The sequence below is a fragment of the Polypterus senegalus genome, chromosome 6 (genome assembly GCF_016835505.1).
Source record: "Polypterus senegalus isolate Bchr_013 chromosome 6, ASM1683550v1, whole genome shotgun sequence".
NCBI classification, from domain to species: domain Eukaryota; kingdom Metazoa; phylum Chordata; class Cladistia; order Polypteriformes; family Polypteridae; genus Polypterus; species Polypterus senegalus.
In genome coordinates this window covers 41,762,751-41,776,112 of record NC_053159.1, presented here as the reverse complement: position 1 = coordinate 41,776,112, position 13,362 = coordinate 41,762,751, and positions in this window count along the sequence as shown.

Sequence of the window (13,362 nt, the reverse complement as noted above, 5' to 3'; positions counted from 1 at the left end):
CTCACAATCTATATTTATCTTCTCTCAATAACCTACCTGTTTATCCCCATCTGGATGATAAAACCTCTAAACATAGCAAACATCTCAAATTTACTATGGCACAAAATAGCAAAATAAGACAATATCACCCTGTCTTGCAGTTACCATGGATCAATGTGCATTGTCAAAATTAGAAAGGAACACATATTGTGTTAATCATTTGTCTAAACCAGGGGACGTGAGCCACATGTGGATCTTTGAACACATAGCTGTGGCTGTTCTCAGAATGAGTGTTTACATTTTTATGTCTTAACGTATTATTTGGTAGATAGTTTATTTATGGGTTAATACTGTATTATTCTTTTTTATTTGGATATTTCTTTAGCTACGCATATGTGAATCAGGCTGTCTGATGCACACACGGACCGTCTGCGATTATGTTTTTGGTCAAATGATATGCTCTCCAGAGTTTTCTTCAGTACCTGAGATTGGATATATGCTTTAATGTTTTTGGGAATCCTAAATCTTTCATATACTTTTTGTGGTAATTCGCAACCATGCGTTCCCATTTCTCCTATTTACATATTATAGCCGGCTGAGTTTGGAGTGGTGAGTACATTTTGCACTGCTTGGTCAGTGCAGTTACAGTATAATGAAAAGTTTTCGAATAACAAAAATCAAATCTTGAATGTCACTTGTTAACAAAGCATGATGCATTTGCAAAAAATATTCTTTCAGAGAAGAAAGGAAAAAAAAAGCGGAGACAGAATTAAAGCAAAAAATGCAACAAGCAAAGTCGATATTCAGCAGCAGGATACAATCTTCAAGTAATGTGACCACAGTAAGTTTGGCTGTTTCTCATTAAACTGCAAAACATGGAAAACCTTTCGCAGATGGATAATATGCAAAAAGGTGTTTTTAAAATTTGGCCTAACATCTCTACTCTGACTTCAAAAATAAAGAACATTTTATTAAAAAAATGTAGACACTCTAGTACAGAATCATTAAGATGAGCAAGAATATGACAGATCAAAAGATTAATGGGTAGAACTTTATAATAACTTTAATTAATAAAGCATTAACAAGCATTATGTAATGTTTAACATATCATAAGTTCATGATCATTCAAATAGTTATAAATGTTATTAAATAATAATTCATACATTAGGTAATGTACTTTTAAACTTTAAAAATGATTTAACAAATGGTTAGTAAGGCATTTTTTACCATTTTTTGATTTTTTCATGTTGATACTGCATTTACTAATGTCTAGCTGATTAGGGACAAATATCTTTAAATATTAGTTACACGTTTTATTTATCATATGCAATTGTGTGGTTCATGAGTTGTACAGTCCGTTAAACTGCTTATTTAATCCTGTGGCCTACTTGTAACACTGCAAGAATGTTTGCCTGCTTTCACACTTTGCATGTTTTCAAATCAGCTATTCATGAATTGTAGATGTTTTAAACAATTTGTCCATTATAATCATTTGTGCATTTTTATAAATCATTTATTCATTACTTGTAAATGTTTTTACAGTACCCAATGTAAAATTGAAACTCTTCATGCATTATACAGGTTTGCACAGGTTTATAAACCATTTATTTATTAGTTGTGGAGGTTTTTGCAGTACCTAATCTGAAGTTGCAATTATTCATGCATTATAAAGCTGTGTAAACTTTAGATTATGTTATTATATCATTCAAATTACATATTCAGGAAACACATAACGGACCTCTGAAACAGTTTAAGTTCCAAAAATAATTATGAAACATTTTTCTATCAGAAGATGCAAAGCAAAAATCATTTCAATTTAACAAAAATATTCCTAATAAAACTATTGATTCAAAAACTATACAATTGATAATACTGGCAAATTTAATTGAGGACATTTTTAAATTCCACAACAGATATATTGCATAGTTTCCACCCCCGCCCCAAAAAAAATCAGATCAGTTCTAACAGCATTTAACAAGGTAAAAAAATCAAGATTTAATTGTATAGCATAATCAGAAATGTTACACCAAAATCTGTACTGTATCTGTAGTTTTACCTAAAAAAATAACATTTTTCAAAATTATGTTCAAATAAACAACAAAATATTTGTTTATATCATACAGACCACGGTATCAGTTGTTACAGTTTGCTATTGAAGAGTTTCTTAAACTTTCAGGGAACATATAAAACTAATCCTATTTTTAAAAGTAGCAACAAAGGCTTTGACTAAACAATAGTGGGACAATATGCTGCCAACTACCATTGAGAGGGAACAGCAACAAATCAGTTTTGTATTTTTCAGTTTTCCTCTGAATATCTGGATCATTTAAAGCTATTGCACAACCTTTTCACAAAATCAAGAAGTTTTTCCCTACTACTGAAAACAATGGTTAATTCTTCATATTTTGGAGGGTCTGTGATGGCCAACTAGCATGTTCCTCATATTTCTTTTCCTAAGATGTCAGTCATTGAAATATAATACTATGATTATTTAAATGTTATCTACATACAGCTAATATTACCAGAGGTTTCCTTACCCAGTGACAACTTTTGACGCAACTCATCCCTTTCTCTATTTGGCTCTGCAATTCCTAATTTTGCTCCGTTTCTCTCTTTGTCAAGAGATTCCTGCATTTTCCTTAAAGACAACATGGCTGCAAGTGACACCTTAGTGAGTCTGTTAAAATGCAATTGAGGACATTTTAGCTAAGTAAGTAACATTAGCAAGAACAGAACTAATCGCAATGTAAACTTAACAAAAGACAAAGCTACTGCAAAAACACACATAAGTATATCTGATACGGTTCAACTGAGACTAAGTAGTTCGAGTCATATTGAAGTTACTAACATGTGTTTGGCATAGCCTTGTCATCAGTGTGTTTTCCTTTTAGACCCTGTTTTGATGAAGGATTATTTAATCTTCGTCATCCCTAACTTGAGACATGACAAATGTTATCCATAATGCTGTTACAGTCGGCCACTTTTCAGTTATCTATGACGACAGGTAGATAACCGCACTCGAACAGCAAAATATTTGGGGGAAGCGTTTGACATCTATGTTTTGCGAGATTTGATTAAATAAATCCATTCGTTTAGAACAGGTGCAAAATATGATGGGCATTTTTTGTTAGTTTTTCATGCCTATATTATTGTTAACTATTTTTGGAACTGAAACTGTTTGAGAGGTCTATAATATGTTTCCTGGAGATGTAACCTGAATGATATAAAATCTGATATTTTTGTTAGTCTTACATAAAAAATTTAAAGATTTATTTTTTTTTATAACAAAGCCTAAGCATTACTATTTCTTTATGACGAAAGGGGGATATAATTTATTTTAGAATGTACTGTATTACAAATCTGTTATTGAGGGAATAAATTTGATGTGTTGATTCAAGCTGAGTTGTTCCTGCCATTAATTCCTGTTACAAGGATAAAACTAAACTGTTCAACTAACTACTCCTTGTTGTTTTCTTCAGTAGGATGCATACCTGGTCATGTTGCTGCCCAATGCCTATTAATGCATCAATTACTTATTTACACACCTTTCTAATGCATAAATAGTTGCAACTTTAGATTAGGAACTGCAAAAACCTCCACAACTAATGAATAAATGGTTTATAAATATGTGCAAACCTGTATACTGTAATGCATGAAGAGTTTCACTTTTAGATTGGGTACTGTAAAAACATTTACAAGTAATGAATAAATGATTTCTAAAAATGCACAAATGATTATAATGGACAAATTGTTTAAAACATCTGCAAGTCATGAATACCTGATTTGAAAACAGGCAAAGTGTGAAAGCAGGCAAAAATTCTTACAGTGTTACAAGCAGGCCAGAGCATCAAATAACCAGTTTTACAGACTGTTCAACTCATGAACCAAACATTTGCATATCATAAATAAAACATGTGTAACTAATTTTTAAAAGTATTTGTCCCTAATCAGCTACACATTAGTGAATGCAGTTTTCAACATGAAAAATGTCTTACTAACCATTTGTTAAATCAATTTTAAATGTTTAAAAGTACATTACCTAACGTATGAATCATTTAAAAACATAACTATTTAAATGAACATGAACTCATAATCTGTTAAACATTGCATAATGCTTGTTAATGCATTGTTAATGAAAGGTATTATTAAGTGCTACCGATTAAGGATATAAAACCAGCATCTGTATTTTCTTTGGCATGTGACATGAAAGAAATCGCTCAAATTAGCTTTCTGGGAAGGTATGTTTCTGATAAAGGTCTCCATGAAGAATTACTTCAAGGACAAACTTAAAGGGCAAACTTGAGATGAACATATCTCTGCAGCAATTTTGGAATTTTTGACTGTTAGGGAAATTGACATCAATAAATTGGTATCTGTTGCTACAGATGGAGCACCCAGTATGATGGGTAAAAATAAAGGCTTTGTTGCCCTCTTCAAACAAAATGTGGAGCACAATGTTTTTACATTTTATTGTATCATTCATCAAAAAGCACTATGTGTGCAGACATTTTCCATCAAATTTGTAAAATTGATGGATTTGGTAGTAAAAATAAATAATGGCAAAAGGACTTAATCACTGATGGTTTTGTTCTCTTCTTGAAGAAGTAAAAAACAGTCAATATTCCAAGCTATGAATTCCTTTTACAATTGAAGACTTCCAACTACTCACCAAACATGAAACAACTCTGTGTGGAAATGCACTGTCAAAAGTCTCATTAAATTGTTTGTCTTTATTTTCTATTTTTCGCATTAAAAAAAGTTTGGTTTTGCGAGAGATGGACGTCTGAAGCGGAGCTCCGTTAGCAGCGGTGTTATTTTTTATATTATCTTCTTATTATCCTGAGATATCCTGTATTTATCCAATCTGAGGGGTACTACTACAGTATATGCAAGCATATATAAACATGGCCAACAAGAAAGGGGTTCAGAAAGAAACGAAAACTAAAGCTACATCCAAGCTCAGATCGGCAAGCCCAAGTTCAAGCTTAAGATATGGCCTTTCAGAGACTGATCTGGATCAGATGGGCAAAAGCCCAGACTCCACGGGACCACAGTCCACTACATCGTCTCCGGCTGAGAGCCTAATGGGGAGCGAATGTACGAGTGCGAGTGACGCAGGTCACGATAGTTTGCCGATTGGAGAAGATCGTCTGAAACTGGAAAAGGCCTTGCAGTCCGTGCTCTCAACTACTTCACGCGAGCCGGGATCACCGGCTGCAATAGAGCCCACAGCGTCACCTACGGTGCACGAAAGCAGAAAGGATCTGTCTGAACTGAACGTGATGATCGCTGAGCTCAAGCAAGAGATGAAGAAAGATATAAAGAAAAGCGAGAAGGCAAGGGAAAAAGCAAATGAGAAGCTGCGACAGGAACTGCGACAGACGCATCAGCAGGATAATAAAGACTTGAAACGCATATGTATTCGCTTTGAGGCAGTCTTTAAAGATATGGTGGGTAAAATTGAAGAGCACAATTATGAAACCTCGTCTACACTGAGCACACTTGCTGATCAACTGGAGGATGTTAACTCGGATCCTCATGACTCAGATTCAATCAGCCGAAAATCTAGCTGCCAGTGCTGAAGAAAAATCAACAACTGCTAGCTCCGAATGCAAAAAACTCGGAGACAGACTTGCTGCTTTGAAAGATGGAAGCAGAAGGAATAATATTAGAATTGAAGGTCTACCTGAGAATCGAGAAAGTTCAAACCCAGTGAAATGCGCAGCTGAACTATTTTCTAAAATAATTGAAAAGAACTTTAAAGCAGATTCTGAGATAGCAGCGGCTTATCGCATTCGCGGATCAAATACCATTAGACCTAGATCTTTTATTATTCGCTTTGAGAGATTATTATTTAAGCTAGACGTAATGGCACTCCTCAGACACAAGCAAGAGATTATATATGAAAATATCCACATTCGTATCTTCCTTGATTTCTCTCCAGCAATAGCTATTAAACATGCACCCTTCTATAACATCAAACTTTGGTTTCGGCAAGCCAATGTCAGATACAGCCTCTTGTATCCTGCCAAACTGAAAGTGGAATTGCACGGTCAATTTTATGTCTTTGTCAGCAAGGAAGAAGCAGAAAAGGAATTAAGAAAGCTAATCCCGACACTATTCTGAAACACAATAGTGGGTCATAGCCTGTCATGACATGGCAAGGATAAATAACCTACTGTCTGATCTGTTTGTTAAGATATGGGTTTTTATAATTATATATCCTCTTTATTACTCAACAACAACAACAACAACATTTATTTATATAGCACATTTTCATACAAACAGTAGCTCAAAGTGCTTTACATAACAAAGAATAGAAAAATAAGACATAATAAGAAAAACTAAATAAATCAACAATAAATTAACATCGAATAAGAGTAAGGTCCAATGGCCAGGGGGGACAGAAAAAACAAAAAAAAAACTCCAGACGGCCGGAGAAAAAAAATAAAATCTGTAGGGATTCCAGACCATAAGACCGCCCAGTCCCCTCTGGGCATTCTACCTAACATAAATGAAACAGTCCTCTTTTGTTTTAGGGTTCTCACGGAAGGACTTGATGATGATGGTCACATAGACTTCTGCCATCCATCATTGTTGGAGCATCATGAAGCTTTGAGTAGGTGGAGGTGGCGCAGGCCTAATTTTTTCCCTTTTAGTTTTAGTTTTTCCTAGTTAGGATTCTTGTTGTGCCCCGAGATAATCTGACCTAACGGAAGCATGTAGATTGAGAGTAACAGCGGACCCAGGATAGAGCCTTGTGGAACACCATATCGGATATCATACTCGGACACTATCTGTTTATGTTTTAATTACAGTTATAGACATTAGTGCTTAATTCTTTTTTTTTTTTTTTATCTTATTTATTTTTTCTCTACCCTAAAGGAGACTGTTTAACATCATACCCTTGGTTTATTGTTATTGTTATTATTGCATTAAGACTTAGCCTACTATGCTTATTCTGGACCACTTTCTAACACCATTCCCCGGGTTTATTATCTTAATACATTAAGACTGCTAAATATATTTTAAGTTCATAGTTTGTTAATGATTATATTTTAGGCATATAGTATTTAGACTATATTGGCAATAGATATCTCTATTTTTTTTAATCCTAAAACACCGCTGTGTGGAGGCTTGTTTTGCTTTAGACATGCTCTGTTTCTGGGTAAGTCATAGGACCAGGACTGTGTGAAGTGGGGTCCAGCCTCACGTGGGGAGGGAAAATGGGAGGGTGGGGGGTTACGTGGGGGAGAGAAAGAGAGCAGGCTATATCTATATCTAATCTATCCTTTTAATCTTTGGAATTATAACTAACAATGTAACAATAGGCTATATGGCAATAACTCTTGGGGAAATAGGAAATTAAAGTTAAAGCTGTCTCACTTCCAGTTAAGACTATAAAATGACATCAAAAATTCAGAATCAATGTTTCCATGATGGGACAGTTAACTTTGTGAGCTGGAATGTTAAAGGCCTGAATCACGAATTAAAGAGAAAGAACGTACTCTCTCACCTAACAGGTTTAAACACTAAAATAGTATTTTTACAGGAGACCCACTTACTAAGCAAGGATCAGTTCCGGCTGCAAAAGGACTGGACTGGCCAAATGTTCCATTCTAGCTTTACAAAGAAAACTAGAGGTGTTGGATTTCTCATACATTGAACAGTCTCATTTGTAGCATCAGATGTAGTATTGGATCCTGAAGGGAGATATGTGATGGTCATGGGTAACTTATCTAACTGTTGTCACACACGTGCGAATAGGAGGACGTTGTGTGGACCAAGTAATGGTAATTCCACGCCAGGCCAGGGGAGGGCGGGGTGCATTAAACCTTCTCCTGCTATCTCTACAAACCAGCCGCAGGAAAACCTATCTGAATCAAGAACGTCATTTCCAGTTCCAGCGCCTAGAAGAACGTCACTTCCAGTTCCGGTGCCTAGAAAAACGTCACTTCCAGTTCCGGCACCGAGGAAAACGTCACTCCCAGTTCCGGCGCCCAGAAGATTGTCACTTCCGGTCCCGGCTCCCAGGCTGATGTCAGAGAAACATCACATCCGGTCAACCTACATCACTTCCAGTTAACATACGTCACTTCCTGTTTGACCATTTAAAACCGACATCTTTTCAAACCTTCACCAGTTCTGTTTTGGACTCCGTACTGTCATCATCATTGAATGAACTTAAAAGAATCCTTTGCAGCTAGGAATATTATACGGGTGGCTGCCCCAAACCTTTTCTACGTGTGTCGAGTCACTTCTTTTTACACTGTAAAATGATTTTGATAAATGCTTATGCACCTAATGTCGATGATAGGGAATTTATATAAAATTTATTTTTCAACCATTCCCAAAGTGAACACTCATAAAATTATAATGGCTGGGGACTTTAATTGTGTTTTAAATCCACTCTTAGATAGGACTTCTATCACAGGGGGGACGATATCTAATGCTGCAAAGATAATTACAAAGTTTATAACTGATCACAACTTACCAGACTCCTGGATATTTTTAAACCCAAACTCAAGAACATATACTTTCTACTCACCAGTACATCATTGCTACTCAAGAATTGATTATTTCTTTATAGATAATAATTTCTTGCCTATGATAAAATCTTGCAAATATGATGCTATTGTTTTTTCTGACCATGCCACTCTGATCTTGGAGCTAAAGTCATTATGCCTCACACACTCACTTCGCAGATGGCGTCTCAACCCGTTTCTATTAGCAGATGAAAATTGTACAGAATTTATATCCAAACAAATCAGTATCTTCCTAGAGACAAATACATCCTCAGAGATTTCTGCAGGAATACTCTGGGAAACTCTTAAGGCCTTCTTAAGAGGACAGATTATTTCATATCTTTCCCACAGAAATAAATTAGAAACCAAGAAAGTATCAGAGATAAGAAGCGAAATTACTAGAATACATGAAGAACATGCCAGGCTTCCAAGCGAGGCTCTACATCGGAAAAGACAGGCTCTGCATTCAGAACTAAACCTCTTGATAACTAAAGAAACTGAACATCTAATTCATAAATCTAGACATCATTACTATGAACATGGAGAGAAAGCTAATAAGCTTTTAGCTCAACAAATTCACAAGCAAGAAGTCCACAACGCAATCCCTGTAATCACCAACATGAACTGAGACAAAATCATTGACCACAGAAATATAATGCACACATTTAGAGACTACTATAAATCCTTATATTCTACTGAGTTTAAAGAAGACAACACACAATCTAATGCATTTCTGGATACATTACAGATACCACAAATAGACACTTTTAGTGCAGAGGAACTCGATAAACTTCTGGCATTATCAGAATTACTAGATGCTATAAAGTCACTTCAAGGCGGGAAAGCAGCAGGCCCTGATGGCTACCCTGCAGAATTTTATAAGAAATTCTCTGCTCGGCTAGCTCCCCTCCTATTAGCAACATTTACAGAAGCCAGAGACAATCAAACTCTTCCTCAAACTTTTCACCAAGCATTAATCACACTTTTTCCTAAACAAAATAAGGACTTACAATTACAATGTGCATCATACAGACCAATTTCACTTTTGAATAATGACTTTAAAATGCTCTCAAAAATCAAAGCTAGAAGGATGGAGAAAGTGCTCCCTTTAGTAATATCACAAGATCAAACTGGATTTATCAAGGGTCGACACTTATCTTTAAATCTTTGACGCCTATTTAATGTAACATACTCACCAACTAAGTCAAACACCCCAGAAATATTATTATCATTGGATACAGAAAAAGCATTTGACATGATTGAATGGAAATAACTGTTCTCCCCATGTCTGCGTGGGTTTCCTCCGGGTACTCCGATTTCCTTTCACCATCCAAAGACATGCAGGTTAGCTGGATTGGCGATTCTAAAGTGTCCCTAATGTGTGCTTGGTGTGTGGGTGTGGGTGTGTGTGTCCTGCAGTGGGTTGGCGCCCTCCCTTGGATTGGTTCCTGCCTTGTGCCCTGTGTTGGCTGGGATTGGCTCCAGTAGACCTCCGTGACCCTGTGTTCAGATTCAACGGGTTGGAAAATGGATGGATGAATGGTTTTCTGTGGAGAGAAGAGATGTTTCACTCACCTTTAGGCTTTCTGACTGCCTCCTAATCACACGTCTGTGACAGTGTGTTTGCTTTGTGTTGAACTGGTGCTCTTCTCCAGAGTGTTTTCCTGCCTTGCCCCCTAGTCTAGCTGGGATAGGCTCCAGTCCCACCTTTCAACCCTGTTCAGGACTAAGCAATTTAGAAAATGACTGAATGAAATCTATTCTGTTATGGAAGGGAGTTGTGTATCACCAGCCGCAATGAGTGAATATGTTTAATATTTTCTGATTTTCCATCTCAAAGAGAAATTTAAATATATTATATTTTGGGCTAAAGTGCAATAGGGACTATTTGAATGATTAAACTGTAAAGGCCACACTGATGTGAGGCTACTGTGAGAGCAATATTTTATTATACACCTTTTGGATGACTGACAATTTACTATTGTCATGTGCACATAACACATTGAAATTCTTACTTGCATGCGAACCAGACTAATGACAGTAGCACATTACCAACAACAGATGAGTACAAACATAGAAAGTGAAGACATTCAATGTGACATCAAACAACATGTACAAAAAACACTCAAACAGTTGTCAGTATGATTGTCTGTTATGTAGAATTAAGACCTGTGATTAACAATTGTTCCAGAATCTACAGGTGTGAATGCTACTCCTGTACTTTTCATATTTAATTGTTTTTCTAAGGCAGTAAACACATCTTAAATTGAAGTGAGCTGTGCACCAGTAATATTCTCTGCTGACTTTACCACTCTTTGGAGTGCTTTGTGGTCATGAGTTGAACAGTTGCTGTACCAGGATGTTATACACCCAATGAAGACTTAACTGCAACTGTAGATGTTGGTGAGCATAGGTGGTTTTGTCACTGCAAGCAAAAATGTTAGTGTGCTTTATTCACAGTTGGTGAAAGATATTATGAGGGGGACTCAAGGCTAAAGTTTTCCACTGCATCTCTGTCACTGTATATAGGAGTGCAGTCTACCCCTGGCTTCCAGAAGTCTGTGACCAATACCTTTGTTTTTCTGACATTACTGGAGAGATGTGACATCCCGTGTAGTGGCAAGGTTAGCACCCTACCACACAATGGGCGTCTTGTAGTGCAGGACCGACTGTGATCAGATTTGTGAGAAGTCAGACATGGAAACACAGACACAAAAAGATGGCATTTCCAAACAAGAGTGGGTTTATTTACAGGTGCAACAAAACAACAAAAATAATGTACCAATCAAAATTAGTGAGCAATATATAATGTGAAACTTCCAGTCCCCAAAAATGAAAAATACACAAAAAAGGGTAGTCTTCCTAAATGAAGAAAATGAGTTCAGGAAGAAACTACACATAAAGTCCAAAGAAGGCAAAAAATATTTACATGAAAAAAGTGTATATACAAGAAAAAAACAAATCTGAAAAAAGAAATCTGAAGAAAAAAACTCAAAATCTGTATAAAAATAAATAATTCCACCAAAATAAAGACACTAAGAGATATTTATAATATATACAAGAAATTTACAAAATGAGGCACAAGCTGCTGTTTAGTAAACTAATTGAAAGAGCGATACCAACCATATGAACCACACCACCGAGTCTAAAGACAACCCTTACGAGACAGGAAGTGCCTCTTAGACCAGGTTTATACTTCACGCAACACATGCTCCAGTGGGCACTCCTGCTATGCAAGCATTTAACTGTTTATACTTGCGCGCATACTTTACGGAAATCTGGAAGAATCCACCAGGTGGCAGTGAAAGATCTTATCATGGTGAGAACAGGCTCAGCTTCACTGTGTTGTGAATTGCCTGAAACACCCATTAAATTCCAATGACACCTTACCGCAATATCTCTGAAAAGGATGTTTAATGTTTAAATCCATCAATCCAGGGATGTGCTCATTCCAGCTAGCATTGGGCCAGAAACAATCCCTAGACACTAGCATTATTTTAGTGTCACCAAATCTGCATATCTTTGGAAGGAAACCAGAGCACACTGTGGAAACCCAGCAGAAAAGCATGTAAACTCCAGGAAGGGAATACCAGCAACGTGACTCACTGCGAGACAGCAGTGCTAACGTGTCACCCGCTTGTTTGTAATTATTAACAATACAGTGATCCCCCGCCTATCGCGGAAGTTACGTTCTAGACCCATCAGCGATAGGTGAAAATCCGCGATACAGAAAGACCATATAAACATTTTCTTTATAGTTTAAGCCTTAAAATACCCCTCCAACATGCTTTAAACACATGTAAACTTATTAAAACACACTTTGTAAACAAATATGATATGTGAATGTCATGCTAAGGATATGAGTAACATCTATTATAAAAAAACATCTTGGCAAGGGAACCAGGGAAACAAGGCGTGATCTTCTCAGAAGACAATCTGACGTCCCGCGAGAGTCATTTTAACGTCACGCAAGACAAGGCAGTGAGACAGAAGGCTTACCTCCGTAGTGCACCTCCAGGGGGGTTAAGCAAAGCGATCGAGACCAGATCATCTTGGAGAGACACTTTGATGACCCGTGAGACTAGACATTACAACCTTAGGAAGCTAAACCCGTGAGACAGTGACTTTTGCACATCACGGCCTACTTACAAAAAATATAAAACAAGTTCATGTACTTCTAACCTAGCAGTTGTTGGAATGCTTTTGGCAGACACACTTCAGGTGCTCCCAGCTCTTAAAACAACGACAAGCAGAACAAGCAGCTCGCCAGCAGCAACTGCAGAAAGCCAGCAGATGATCCGAGTGCATCTTCTTAGCGTGCGTTCAGCTCTCACCCCCACTTTAGAACGCTAGCGGCAGAGAAGCAAAGGGGCAAAAGGACAGTTGCTGTAAAGGCTTTTAAATGATTGACACAAAATGCGATAAGCAGAACACACAGCTGGCCAGCAGCAGCAGCACGACAGCAGCTGAACCAAGCAGAAAGCGGCTTCGGTGGTTGCTGAGGCAAAAACTCGGGCATGAGAGGAGTTTGGGGAGGCCATGGAGAACGACTTTCGGACGGCTTTGAGGAGATTCTGGTCCACCGTCTGGCGTCTCAGAAAGGGGAAGCAGCACAGTGTCAACATTGTATATGGTGGGGATGGTGCACTGCTGAACTCGACTCGGGAGGTTGTGGGTCGGTGGGGGGAGTACTATGAAGACCTCCTCAATCCCACTAACATGCATTCCAATGAGGAAGCAGAGCCTGGGGACTCGGAGGTGGGCTCCCTCATCTCTGGGGCTGAGGTCACCGAGGTGGTCAAAAAATCCTTGGTGGCAGGGCCCGAAGGGTGGATGAGATACGCCCGAAGTTCCATAA